The sequence below is a fragment of the Bos mutus genome, chromosome 12 (assembly GCF_027580195.1).
Source record: "Bos mutus isolate GX-2022 chromosome 12, NWIPB_WYAK_1.1, whole genome shotgun sequence".
Lineage (NCBI taxonomy): Eukaryota > Metazoa > Chordata > Mammalia > Artiodactyla > Bovidae > Bos > Bos mutus.
Window position 1 is genome coordinate 54090588 of NC_091628.1, and position 14990 is coordinate 54105577.

The 14990-nt window shown below is 40.3% G+C and overlaps 1 non-coding gene across 1 annotated transcript; it reads left to right on the forward strand.

Annotated features, from left to right (window-relative positions):
- The first annotated feature begins 12245 nt into the window (after positions 1–12245).
- LOC138990295 (U6 spliceosomal RNA) lies at positions 12246–12350 on the forward strand. Its single transcript, XR_011466410.1, has one exon. It is a non-coding gene; the product is annotated as a U6 spliceosomal RNA (small nuclear RNA).
- Positions 12351–14990: the final 2640 nt, after the last annotated feature.

Below are 14990 nucleotides of genomic sequence, written 5' to 3' on the forward strand. Positions count from 1 at the left end.
TTAACATCACTCAAAGTGTCAGTGGGTGCATGGATAGTTTTCTACACAGTCTGGGGTAGACATCTATGGAGTGTGGCTCATATGATAAAATGTTAGACTACCATCTATGGACAATGGATTCTTGGTGAAAACAGCTGACTCTTCCTAAAATTAAACACTAAACTAATTGGTGTGTGTCTGTGTGTGTTAGTCATTGACTTCATGGACTGTAGCCAGCCAGGCTCCTCTGTCCATGGGATTTTCCAGGCAAGAATACTGGAGTGGGTTGCCATTACCTTTTCAAGGGGATCTTCCCAACCCAGGGACTGAACTCGGGTCTTCTGCATTGCAGGCTGATTCTTTACCGTCTGAACCACCAGGTAAGCCCAAGCTAATTGGTACATACACAATACTCTACTCTTTTTATACCAAAGTATTAGAATACTGTATTAAAGACATAATAATAAAATGAAACCTAATGTATTTATATTAATTAGAAATGATATCTCTTGAGTGCCTATGTATATGAAGACACTTTTGCATCCTCCATTCATTATATCATCTTCAGCAACCTTGACTCAGAGATAGATATCATTGAATTGTTCATCAATTGTTTCCAGTCTGTTGTTAAATAATCTCTGTATCTAGATTTCTTTTCTAAGATCTGATTTGTCATTTGGCCAGAATTCTCACTTTCCCAAGATACCAATGGATCTTGGTATCAAGAACCTGTTTGTAAATTTACTGTTTACCTGATATCACTGAATTACCTATTCACTGGGGGAAAAAATCAGCTTTTATTTCAGTCCAAAAAATCTTACCGAAACGGAGACTTGTTCTTAAAAAAAAATCTGTTCTCTGTTGCATTCTGCCCTAACCAAGGACAACGACCTACTACATCACGTCATCTTTCACTACTGCTTACATCTTTTCTTCTGTGTAAGAATGTAGCAGGTTTGTGTATCCACTCTGTATCATTTGTGAACATTTTATAAATGTTAAACTAAAACAATAAAGGAATAGTTAATAGAATGTAGCTTACAATTATATCTACTATTTTTGACCACTTATTGTGAGCCAGACATTTTGTTAAGTACTTCACAGATATGTCATTTAATCACACACCCATTGAGGAGACTTTTGCTATCTCTATCTTATAGATAAGTTAAGAGCTATAAGAAGTCTGTTGCCAAAGTTACAGAGTTAGGAGATAATAGAAGTGGATTTGAGCTCAGCTGTCTGACTCAGAGGGCTTCCCAGGTGGCTCAGTGGTAAGGAATCCATCTGCCAATGCAGGAGATTTGGGTTCAGTCTCTGGGTTAGGAAGATCCCCTGGAGAAGGAAATGGCAGCCCACTCCAGTATTCTTGCCTGGGAAATCCCATGGACAGAGGAGCCTGGTGGGCTACAGGCCATGGGGTTGCAAAAGAGTCAGGACTTAGCGACTAAACAACGAAAACAACTCTGACTCACAACCAGCCCTCTAACTACCTTATACCACATTGTAACCCATCCTTTCCCCACATACATTGCTCTTAACCACACACATCTACTGTTTACAACTTAAGGCATCCTCAAGGCAGGAGACCTTTCTTTATCTTCAGTTTCAGGTTTATGATTTGGTGAATTACAAGTGAATAAGTGACATTTCCTGAAAACATTACTTTTAAAAAATAGCCCTTTTGCTGGTTTTATTTCCATGATCACTTCAATAATTTACCTTGTGAAAATTTCAATATCTGTGTGTCATCATATAAAGAGTAACCTAATATCTCTAAAATCCGAGAGAAAATTGTGCTTGCAAAGGCAGTATCTATCTCTGTGACTCCATGTTATGGGGGTCTTGGAGAGGACACAGACACCCCCATAAAGATGCCAAAGCCTGACCTCTGGGACTTGCCCTTAATTGTTGCAATGGAGGAGGCAACTCCAGTGAGACAGAATGGCATATTTGTAGAAAAACAGAGGAAGTTTTCAAAGTTTGTGTGTGTGTGTGTGTGTGTGTGTGTGTGAGTGAGAGAGAGAGAGAACTCTAATAAGTATGATGTCATGACCTCTTGGGAAAAAGCGCAGAATACACACCTGCAACTCAGGGCTAGCCCAGGGCAAAACATAATCCAGACGAGGTGCATCCGTGGACTCTCAAGCAGGTCTTTCTGTCTGGATTTCCATTCTCCCCAATTCGCCCTCTTCTAAAGCTCACGTATTTCCACCCTATTAAAGCTTACTCTTAAAAAAGATATCAAATAGGCAATTAAGAAATGGTAGTGTCAAGCATTAGCAAAAACATAGAGGACATAGTTTCATAAAAGTTTGGTAAAATTTTATATCCGTACGTTCTTTGTGGCCAGCAACTTATAACACGGATCAACTACCTTGAAAGTATATGTACCCTTAACTTGAAACATTTCACTTCTAGAACTTTATCTTAACAAATATTAACTTTTGCAAAATTTGAAACTATAACAGCATATCAGAAATTCCAAAAATAAGCTAAGTAAATAAAAATATGAAATTGATTAACATAAATTACAACACAACCTTACAGTAAAATACTAAGTAACCATTATATTGGAGAAGCATCTTATTTCTAATAAAACTTGACTTGAAAAGGCAAATTATAAATTGTATAAAAAGGTAAAATATTATCTGCATACAACAAATATAAAATGTACGATCTCTGAGAATTTAAACATTATCTTCAGGTAATAAGAATACAGAGGGCTTATTTTGGTCTCCTTTGTTGGTCTGTAGCTTGTAGTTTTTAAAGTGAACATGTACTACCATTATAATAAAAAAAGTTTCTACTTTATTTTAAGAAGAAAAATCTGATACTCTAAGTGTAAATGTGAGTGGCTCTCTTACTTTGATCCCTATCTGTGATATAAAAGGTTTTTTTTTTTTTCAATCTGGAAAAGGAAACCTTCAGCATTTGGGAGTATGTACAAAATGATTTTCCTTAACAGACATCCTTTCAAGGACATAAACTAGCAGCTGCTCAGCGGGTTCACCAGATCCCGCAGGAGGCTGAGACTTCCTCCATGTGTCTTCTTGTATTTGGAAGTCCCTGTGAAGCCATTTATATCTGAAACTCCAAAACCCAGAGTTCTGAAATCTTCCCAGTTTGTGCGCTGTGAACTATGGCATGAATTTTCCTTACCCATAGATGATATATTATTAAGAATGGAGGATGAAAGGATAGAAGACCTTTCAAAGGGAAAAGAAAGCTACCTTAACGTGCGTTCAGCTCCTGAGACGTGTGTTCATAGTCAAGTCACGCCAGATTCCCCACCATAGCCATGCCTGGTCATGCATCTATCATCTTTGTTCAGTCTGAAAGGTCTTTCTTAACTTCTTAGCCTAGAATATTTTACTCCATCTCGAAAACCTTATCCAAACAATCTCTCTTTTAGACACTGCTTTCTCCATGTCCCTCTGTTGTGTCCCTCACTATGTCCAGAGGGCAGAAACAGAATTAATGTCTCCTTTCTATGAGTGGCTACAGCACTTTTTCCCCACTGTTGTTACAGAATGAGTCAGAAAGTGATCTGACAGTAACTTGCCATTTTATTTCTCCTTGCCCCACTCACTCATCTATTCCCATACTGGGAACTTTTACCAGGAAAGGAGCAGCGAGAAAAAGAGAGAAAGTAGACTCTCAAAGTAGCACAGCTGCTGCTATGGCTGGATTGTGTCTTCCCCACCCAAATTCATATGTTGAAGCCTTACCCCAACCACCACACGGTGTGATATAGTATTTGAAGATGCGGACTTTAGGAGATAATTCGTTTTAGATGAGGCCATATGAGTGGGGTCCTCATGATGGAATTAGTGCCCTTGTGAGGAGAGACACCAGAAAGAGTACTTTCTCTCTCCTCTTCGTGTGCACAGTAAGAAGGCGGCTCTCTGCAAGCCAGTAAGAGAGTTCTTACCAGACCCTGACCATGCTGGGGCTCTAGTCTCCTAACTCAGACTTCTAGCCTCCAAAGCTGTGAGAAAATACATTTCTGTTTAAGCCACCCAATCTATAGTATTTTGTCACTGCAGTCCAAGCAGACTAAGGCTGCTGTTGAATACCAGAGCCAGCATTTAAATCCTACCTTATTTTTTTCTCTATGATATTATGACAGTGTGTTAGTTACTCAGTTGTGTCTGACTCTTTGTGACCCATGGACTATGGACCACTAGGTTCCCCTGTCCATGGAATTCTCCAGGCAAGACAACGGAAGTGGATAGTCATTCCCTTCTCCAGGGGATATTCCTGACCCAAGAATCAAACCCGGGTCTCCTGCACTGCAGGCAGATTCTTTACCATCTGAGCCACCAAGGAAGCCTGTGTAATACTATGCTGCCTCTCAACGTGGACTGTTATATGCCATCATAACTCCAGTATTTAGCATCTGTGCTGTGCTTAGTCGCTCAGTCTTGTCTGACTCTTTGCAACCCCATGGACTGCAGCCCACCAGACTCCTCTGTCCATGGGAATTTTCCAAGCAAGAATACTGGGGTAGTTGCCATGCCCTCCTCCAGGGAATCTTCCCAACCCAGGGATCGAACCTGCATCACTTGCATCTCCTGCATTACAGGTGGATTCTTTACCAACTGAGCCACCAGGAAAGCCAGTATTTAGCAGAGTGACTGGAAAATAGCAAAGCAAAATTTCACAGATGGATGTTGCATGTAGAATGAATGAATGAATAATCAAATGATTATAGATAAAAAGATAAGCATTTACAACTGAACTTTCACAATCTAGATACACACCAGTTTACAAATTTTTTGTTCAAGGCAAACCATTTCTGATTGCCATGCAAATATATACCACTCTCTTGGTTGCAGAGAAAGTACCAGTGTGTTCTGGGCAGTGTAAAGACTACCACTGGCATTTGTTGAGATGTTTTGCTTAAGGAGATAAGTTTCTCCTTGGGAATCAGTCAGGAAATCTGGGAAGCTATATTAATCTTTTGAGATTATTGAATCTTGGTCTGCTTTCTTAAATTGAGAAAGCACAGAGAATTTATTTCATGCTTTGAAAATAAAACTGGACACATCTTGTTTTTAAAGAATATAAGTTTGAATTTTAGCCCATTCTTGATTATAAAATGCATAGTTTTTCTTCTATTTTCTTCTGTTATTCATACTGTGGTTTACTCTGTAATCACATCAAATCTTGTTTTATTTTGATAGTGATTTTGATGCCAACACATTTCTTATTATTCTGGTATGTAAACATTATGAAAACCAAATTTCATAATCTCCCCAACGTCATTTGTTCATTGGCCATAATATTTAAATACCACCCTCAAAGAACAATCCAGAAAAAGAATTTCAAAGAGTCCCAGGAACTCTCCTGTCAGCTCAAAACCTACAGGCTGAGAGTTAGCAACCATCGGTGTTGCAGAAACCAGTAATCGAGAAACCAAACACCACACTCGGAGACTTGGAGAACTCAGGTTTATTACACTGGCGGGCCCAGAGGAGTTAGCACCTAAGCTCTGAGCCCTGAACAAAGGGGTTACAGAGTTTTTATAGACCTACTATAGTGGGAAACACCAGCTGCTAATAGGCTGGTTTAAACTAAGGGGTTTTGCATGCACGGGAACAGTGGTGGAGGGGGATGCCTGATCTTTACACAGACAGGCATGATTAGGCAGGTTTGCAGGGGCTGGGCAATTGCAAAGAGCAGTACAAGGCTGAGTGAGATAAGCTCCAGTTCCTAGTATTGTAAGTCCCCACTTTCTGAGACTACATGACCTACGTGATCCAGACTTTGCAAGAAGCTAAGTTACAGAGTTACAGAGGCAGAAGAGCAGGAGGTTATGTAAAATTTTAACTTTTCCTCTTCACCAGTGCATGCTTGGAGACCAGCGTCGTCAAGGAAGCACTGGATGGCTGCGATGGTGGCAAGAAAGCAAATCCAGGTCTCACACATCCCTTATTCTCTTCATTAAAACTTCACTTCCTTTCATGACTATTCATATAATTCTATCTTGCAAGACAGTAATATGTATGCCTCTCTCCTAAAATACTAATGGCTGATGTATCTCAGTCTTGTTCCTAGCTCCATAGATGTGTCAATGTGTGTGTGTCCTGAAATCCTACTCTATCATCCAACATTTTTTTAAAAGATATAAATGTGAAAGAAAAGAAAAAAATAAAGTAGATAAGAATCTCATAAAAGAGCCATTAGGGGACATAGCTAAAAGATTAAAGGTAAATATATATTACCAGACATGGTAATAAGGTGGTCAGGCACTCTTGAAATTAAGCTTGGAAATGTAATATACAGAGATGAAAGGAAATTAAATATGAAACCCTGAGATACTTATTAAGCCATCAGTGGGAATCTGGACCATGATGTCACAACTAGGAGAGGAAAGACGATGCGTGTAAAGTTGGATGAGATCCAGTTTGTGCTGTAGATTTATGCAGTTAATTTTGTCCCCTGACTGCATTCAGATGAGCATTTCTCCTAGACATACACCAAGAAAATTGCTGCATTATAGCTGTGTTAATGGTAATCAGCTTGCTAATGAGCACCAGAAGGTCGTTACAGCAAAGAGAGGTTCAAAGATGTATAACCTAGAGGAAACAAGAGCGTAATTCTTCAGGGAATGCAAGTGTCTTGTTTGTAGGTCATAGATTATTTGTTTTGGTCACTGCATTGCACAGGGAGTTTAATTTACGCAGGAAAAAAAATGAAGCCTTTTGAATTGTGAGATCAGCCCAGCTTAATTAAGAAAAGTAACACTAGATAGCTTTGAATTTGTGGTAAAAATAGAATTCTTCAGTAGACCTAAGATAGTCCTGTGCTGTGTGGAATGATAGTTGTGGTTATGCAAAATGTGAGATTTTATTTGTATTTATTCATATGCCAGACATTGCTTTGTGGCTCTCTGGCATGGACAAGGTCAAAACCTCTGGGGAGAAAAAGGTAAGGTTCAGAAATTAAGTCACAGTCTTGTGCAAACAATTTCAGAGTCTAAGCTATCTGAGAGAATTAAGAGATATTTTAATGTTTACTTGAGATGTGCATTTTGGCTTCAAAAGGTTAAGCATTTACTGATACTGACAAAGGAGACTATTCACCAGGAATGCTGCTGCTATAGTTTATTAGGAAGGTCAGGGACATGATGATCCATCCCTGGTCAAGCTGGGTGGGGCCTCCCAGGAACTTGCTCCCCACTGAAGAGTTAGGGAGCTCATCAACTCCTGTATCGTATCAATAGAAACAGAATCATATCACTTGTTTAAATCATTTCAGAGGTTCTATATTTTTGTTTAATGAGTACTTTTAAATAAACTGTTTCGCTAATATGCTCTTTGGGTAGCTTTTATAACCAAAGAATGATGCCTTGGAAATGAACAATGGTAATAATTTGCATCTCCCCTGTCTGCTAGTACATGGAATTCATCACCGTATTCAAATAAATGTTTTTTTCATCCCCAAAAGAACAAATGAAATGGCTTCTGATGATAGATAGACAGATAGACAGACAGATATAGATACATACAAATATAGATGAACTGATTGCAATATAATAAACATAATATCATACTATACTATACTATTGGAGAAGGGAATGGCAATCCACTCCAGTATTCTTGCCTGAAAAATCCCATGAACAGAAGAGTTCATAGGTTGGCAAAAAGTTGGACACAACTGAGTAACTAACACCCACACACACACACATATACTATACTATACTATCCTATAGGCATTTTATAATTTCCAACCTTATACCTCTCAGAATGAGAAGTTCATTTTTTTTTTTTACATTTACCAATATCCTCAAATAAACATCTTCCTTTAAGAAGGAAACTTCCTTTGTTCCAAATTCTCAACCCCAGAGGGCCCAGTTCTAAACTTCCTCACTGCAAAGAAAACATTCTTTGGATTAAACCAGTGTTTTAATTGTTGGTTCCATGCTGTCACCTTTTTTTAGAACATCTATGACACATGTCCTTTCATAAACATTCCAGCCCATCTACACAGAATAAGTTCACTGGAGAATGGGTTTACATACCAATTTGGGGGAAAAAAAATAGAAAGATAAAGAAAAGATAAATGACAGCTGAGGAGTGATGGAGGGAGGGAGGGAGAAGGGAAGGGAGGGCCCTGTGGAAGGATAGGATGGATAGGTAAGATACTTAATCTATCAGTATAACAATATGGTGTTGGGGAAATATATTTTAAAAACAAAATCTTCCAATACAGAAAACCTCTCCACAAAAAAATAGTAGAGAAAGAAAACATGTTTATCATTGAATAAGCATTAAACCAGAAAGTAAAGCGAATCAGAGGCAGTCCACTAAGAGATGTAAAGACAGAAAAGAATCTTCAGAAGACGCAAGCCACTGCGTACACATTCTCAAGGTAAACAGGAGCTAGTCCTCAAGTCAGAGCACTCGGAGGCACCATTTGTCATAAGCAGTCCATCCTGACTTCACCTGGTAGTTGGAGTTACCATTCGTGTTGGCTAATTTTGCTTTTTCCAGAGTGAAAACACACTACTCATCTCTTTGTGACAGGTAATAGTTTTGGAATCTGGAACAAGACACCCACCAAAATCAGTTTCTTGCCCACCTACAGAGAGTGGGAGATGGGGGCCCTGTCTTCCTTGATGTTTAAAGAGATGCCTCCCAGGTCCTTGAGAAAGACATTCCCAGGTCAGAAAGCTGAAAAAAGGCCTATCTCGTTTTCTAAAAGATTCTTATATATTTCAAAGAGATGAGGAAGTACTTGTAACTACATGTTTTCTAAAATAAATGCTGGAGAAGAAAATGGAAATCCACTCCAGTATTCTTGCTGAGAAAATCTCATAGACAGAAGAACCCGGTGGGCTACAGTCCATGGAGTTGCAAAGAGTCAGGCATGACTTAGTGACTGAGCCGCAGTAGTGACCAGCAGCAGACTGGGCATGCAAAGTAAACGCTCTGAGAAAAAGGAGGGGAGGGAAATCTCTTTCCTTACTTTCATCAGGAGGAATTAAGCCTCTTATATTTGATTGGTATTTGTCCTGACAATGGGCACCACTGATTTTAACCCAAAATAAGCCCCCTGGGTTTGCTCTGAGGTTTGGGTTGCTTGCCCTGATGGAAGGGCAGGCAGGAGTCTGAGCTGAAGCTGCTCTGGTTCCAGAGCTCTGGAGTCTCCCAGGTCTGAGAACTCCCACACTCTGGGAGTTTGCTTCCAGGACGTCCCCCAGTGTCTAACTCCGAGCTCCTCCCACCCTCCTGTAGACTCAGCCTCGGACTCTATGGGGTGGGCCAGGCTTCTTCCTCTGTAACCTGCTCCCAGACAGTGCTACAGCTGCTGACTCAAGGCCTGCATTCTGAACAAGTTACTGTGTTCACTTATCCTCATAGGTGCAAAACTCCACCCCTTACCAGACACCTGGGGCTTCCACCCATGGCCCAGATGGTAAAGAATCTGCCTGCAGGAAACCCAGTTCCATTCCCGGCTTGGTAAGATCCTTTGGAGAAGGAAATGGCAACCTACTCCAGTATTCTTCCCTGGAAAATCCCATGGACAGAGGAGCCTGGCAGGCTACAGTCCATGGGATCGCGAAGAGTTGGATATGACCGAACCGACTTGCTCCAGACACTTGCCTTGGAGAAAGTTATTTCTCCTCTTCAATTTTAAGGAAGAAAGACCCATAGATGAACTAAGAAAATTAAGAAATCATTTCCTAGAACAGCAGAGACTTAGAGCCTGAAAGTGACCTTAAAGACAAATTCATCCTGTCCCCAAACACTGTCAGTTTCCATGTTTAAGGCAGCACATTCCACTATCAGACACCTCACGATTTTATATACAGAGGTACAATCTGCTTCTTTATCCATCTGACCCATCAGGTCTGCTTCTGTCATCTGGAACTACAGCAAATAAAACAAGGTAGAAAAAGCTAACATCTCCAAAGCACTATAGAGCCTATAAAGCAAATTTATGTTGATTACCTGATTTTATCAACAGAACCCTTTATATATTTGCAGCCAGTCAGTTTTTCACCACTGCCTTATCTTCAGTAGGGGAACCTCCCCAGGGTTTCCAGATTCTTCACCAGCTCGATTTCCTTCATTTATACTCACTATAGTTTTTAGTGCCTCCTTTTAATTGGGTACAAATTAATGGCAATTAAAGAATTAGACCTTATCTCAGAAAATACTTCCTAGTAAGCACTTCCTTGGCCCAATCACTTCTTTTTGCTAAGTTAAAATGCTGCATTAGTAGTAAGTCTTCTTTTCTTACAAATAGGAATAAACAAAATATTCTTATTAAAAAGAGTATGCATGATACAGGTTTGTTAAACATTTTTCTCCTTCTTTTGCTAGCAGATTGTTGTAAATGTGCTTTTATCTCACATGTCATGCTAGAGGAACCAAGACCTCAGAGAAGAAGAAAGCATGTTTATGAAGACCCTGACTGTCCAAAGCTCTCTCCACGCTGCAGATGGTGTGGGAGGGTGGCAAGGTTATCTCACTGTGACTCGGTCAGTTCAGACGCTCAGATACGCTAGCGCTTACCCAGCTTCTCTCCTCTATAAAGAGGAAGGGGTCTGTGCCTTCAACTTCAGGGGCGTGGTGGGCAGAGGCTGACACTAGCAGACACGTGAGTCCTGGGTGTGTCTTGGCTGGCGCTTCATATTTCTGCTGTGTGCTGACTCCATCAGGCAGTTGGGCCTCCTGCACATGTGCTTTATTCTTCTGGCTCCTGGGAAAATCCTGAATCTCTATCATGTCCACTATCCAGTTCCCTGGCTCACGAAGAGTCACCTAAAGTGCTGTCCCCAAGACTGGTCAACTGTGCATCAGCTCAGCTTCTACAGCGTGGAACTGAGAAAACCTCCAGAGCACCAGGAAGACCTTGTTCTGTCCAATCACAGCTCACCTCCCCTCTCCTCAAGAGGCTCTGGGTGGAGCAGACTCCAATCAGAATTCCAAACAGAGGAGTGGAGCGTGGGCCTCCCCCGTGACTGCCTCCCCTGTCCCTGACAGCTGGGTGACCCCAGTGCCCACCACCTCCTCACTGCACACCACTGCCACCCAAACCAACCCCAGTCCCGTCTCATCCACCTTCTCTCTCCTTCTTCCCACTGTCTCCTGAGGTCACAAAGACTGCCTAGTCTATACCTCCTTTACCTGAAACTATGATTGGACCTGCTAAACCTGCTGTGCTGTGCTGTGCTCAGTTGGCTCTGATTGTTTGTGACCCTATGGACTGTAGCCCATCAGGTTCCTCTGTCCATGAGATTCTCCAGGCCATAATACTGGAGTGGGTTGCCATTCCCTTCTCCAGGGGATCTTCCCAAGCCAGGGACAGAAACTGAGTCTCCTTCATTGCAGGCAGATTCTTTACCATCTGACCCACAGGGAAGCCTTATCTCCCATACAGACTCTGGATTTATTAAGGAAGGACCCTTGTTGATTTTGGTCTCTTCATCACTTAGTACAGCTCCTAATATCCAAAGGGACAGCAGAGTCTAGCCTAAGTTCTGGCTGGGTTCAGATTTTTGTTTTACTGGATTTATGTGATTTTTGAACAAGTAATTAACCTCTCTGTACTTAAATCTGCTTACCTATTAAGTGGGGAAGATAATAATAGCTGTAATTACTATTACTGAACAGTAATAGAGACTTCCAGGTGGCACAGTGGTAAAGAATCTGCCTGCCAATGCAGGAGATGCAGGAGACACAGGTTTGATCCTTGGGTCGTGAAGACACCCTGGAGAAGGGAATGGCAATCCACTCCAGTATTCTTGCATGGAGAATCCCATGGACAGAGGAGCCTGGTGGGCTACGGTCCATGGGGTTGCAAAGAGTTGGACATGACTGGGCGACTAACACACACACACACAAATACTGTATTTTATAATTAACATGGGCATGTCGTAAATGTCTGTGAACTGTACTGAAGGCCAGCGGCTGCTCTCTAGTCTGCTCTTCTCTAGGAAGCCAAATGGTTTTGGAACTCACAGAGGATAAGGGTAGTGATTTTTGCTCCCAGACACAATTATTCTACAGGCTGTGATGCTCCATGTCACACACAGAGGGTTTATCAAGTCTCCAGTGTTTGCAAGGACTGTGGAGCCTGTGTGAACCACCGCTTCTCACATAGATCTCACAAAGGTACACGTTTAATCGGAGCCCCTGATTCATCTCTCGCTCAATGCCGAGGGCTCCCAGAAGGCCCAGGAGGATGAACACGTGAGTTGATAGCAACACACTGGTGGAGTCCTGGCCTCTGCATCAGAAAACAATACTAAGGTGCTTGCTTCAGCAGCCTGTATACTAAAATTGAAACAATACAGAGATTATCATGGCCCCTGCTCAAGGATGACATACAAATTCATGAAGCAGTTGGGTATTTTTTGGTAAATCAACAATAGTTAAATAATAAGCAAACAAACGAAAAAGAAAACATCTCCAAGACCTGTGTAATCTTAGGGAGTCACTTAACCTGACTAAACTTCAGTTTCCATATGGAAATTAGATGAAATAAAGCATGTGAATATTCATCTGTCAAGCACTTAATGATGCACAAAAGCAAAAGATTTGCTAATTACCCCCATCATCAAGCCCAGAGAAGTCAGTCTGTCTGAATCACAGAAACTTCCTGTAATATTTTCAAGGGGCAACCCCCAGTATGAGACCTTGCGTAGGTTCTGACATTAATGTATTGTGTGTGTGTGCACGTGCCTCTGTGTGTGTGTGTGTGTGTGTGTGTGTGTGTGTGTGTATGCCTGACACGTCTGTCTCCTCTCCGTATTTTACCTCACATCCTAAGAAATCCAGTTACTTACTATATTCCTATCAGAACTAAATAAAAGATTTTATTCTAATGACTAGCAGACAGTGGGGTGAAATTAGCTCTGGATGACTATGAACGTGCATAATGTTCTAGTTTACCAGAGACCACGGACACCTAGTCTATCCAGCAGCCATTTTTCTTCCTTCTTCCTCTTTCTTTGTGGTGAAGCTGAGAATAGTGCCCTTAGGTTTTTCTCACTATATATGTAGATGGGGGAGCAGAAAGGAGCTGCCACGGCGCGGATTCACAGAAGGTGCAATTAAAAAGGCAGAAATAATTTGTTGCTCTTTTACCGCAGTGTTTCTTTCCTATCAAAGTCACCTCAGATCGACCATGTGAACATAATGTAATTCAACAAAAATATTATTCTAGGCATAAGAAAATTTTATAGGAGGAAACATATTGGATGAAGTATCGCTCGTGGTGTAATTTTAATTCTGAAAGATCTTGCTAAGAGGGCTTATTTAAATAGGTTCTCCCTGAGATGAATATTTAGGGGGAAAATATTCCTACAGGATGATTTATAGCAGAATTATATGAACAGAATGAAGGACAGAAGAATTTTATTAGAAAAGGGTCTCATTTCCACAAAATATAAATTATACCTTTTAGAAAATATATTGAATTTTATTAATATTCTGTAGACAGCCCGAAGTGTTAATCTCTACCCCTACCTATAAGACTTTCATTATGATGTACAAGGTGTATTTACCCTTTAACCAAATAATTTTAGAGCAACTCAGTGGAGCCTCCAGTTTACACATCCTACAAAATATTTTCATTGCAGTTACAAAAATCTTATAAATATAGGGGTGTCTGTATTCACATATGCATGCTTTGGGTGTTACCATACAAGAATGCATATTAACCAGGAACTCATTGCATTTGAAGTCTAGAAAGAATTTTCTCCAACATTCACTGTTTTTGTTGTTAATGTTTTAACCATTATTGTTAAGTAGAGATACAATCAGCTTGAGGTTCTTCAGTGCTCTGATTAAAATTCTGCATTGCTTGATCTTAAAATTTATAGTTAGAGGAATTACTTATAGTAGATCATTGAGTACTGTATTTCTGCCTGGCATTTGAAAGTGACCTCATTTAGACCTTGGTAACTAATATTTTTGATGAGGAAATTGACTTATTAGGATTTAAAGAACTTGGTTATAAATCCTTTTCTGGTCCCTATCTGACATGAAAATTGAGCCTTTCTTGGGATGGTGACTTTGTCGTAGCAAACAAGAGTAAATTGACCAATAAACGCAGCGTGAGTTTCAGCAAGGACAAGCTAGAATTTACGTTTTGAAAGTGAGGGCTGAGAACAAAAATGAGGATAAATCCAGGAGATTAGAGAGAAAAGACTAGATGCATTTTGATTCTTAAATAAATATTATTAAATACTTTCTTACATAAGTATACATAGACTGTAGCAATCATATATGTCATTCTACTAGGGCACGCAAAATGGAACCCAGACTCTCTGTCTCATTCAAAATACCTGTAAAATGTGCTACTGCAAAACTTCTTATTCTCTATTTATAAAATGGGAAGAACCTGGTTTTAATAGCTGGGCCTAAGTTAAAACCAGAACCCAAGCATTTCTTTACATCTTAAAAAAATATTCTAGTGATTCCTCACTGAACACGAGTTAAGAACAGCTTCTACTTGCATCTCCATGAAGAGAAGAACACTGAAGACACATTTCTTCCAAGTAGCTGGAAATTTGAAAGCAAGACGTCTTGGCATTTCACCCAGGCCCTTATCTAAATCTAAAGCCCTACAATACCAAACTTCCTAACATGGCTATATTTCAAATAGATAATCAGCAAGCTCTTATTGTATAACACAGGGAACTATGTGTTCCAGTTCCATTGCAACTATGTGTTCCAATGCTATGTGGCAGCCTAGATGGGAGGAGAGTTTAGGGGAAAATGGATATATGTGTACATATGGCCGAGTCCCTTTGCTGTCCACCGGAAATTATCACAACATTGTTAATTGGTTATTCTTCAATAGAAAACAGTATTTTTTTGTTTCAATACAGCCCTGGGGAACTGCACATGAAGGAATTCTCTGGTATTTATTATTGGTCAAAGTACCAAACATCTCCAGGTAATAAAACTGAAGTTCAAAGAATACTTTTCAGCACAAGTATTTCTGGCTTGCTCTCAGAATAAATGCTGAAATTCAAGAATCCATAGCCT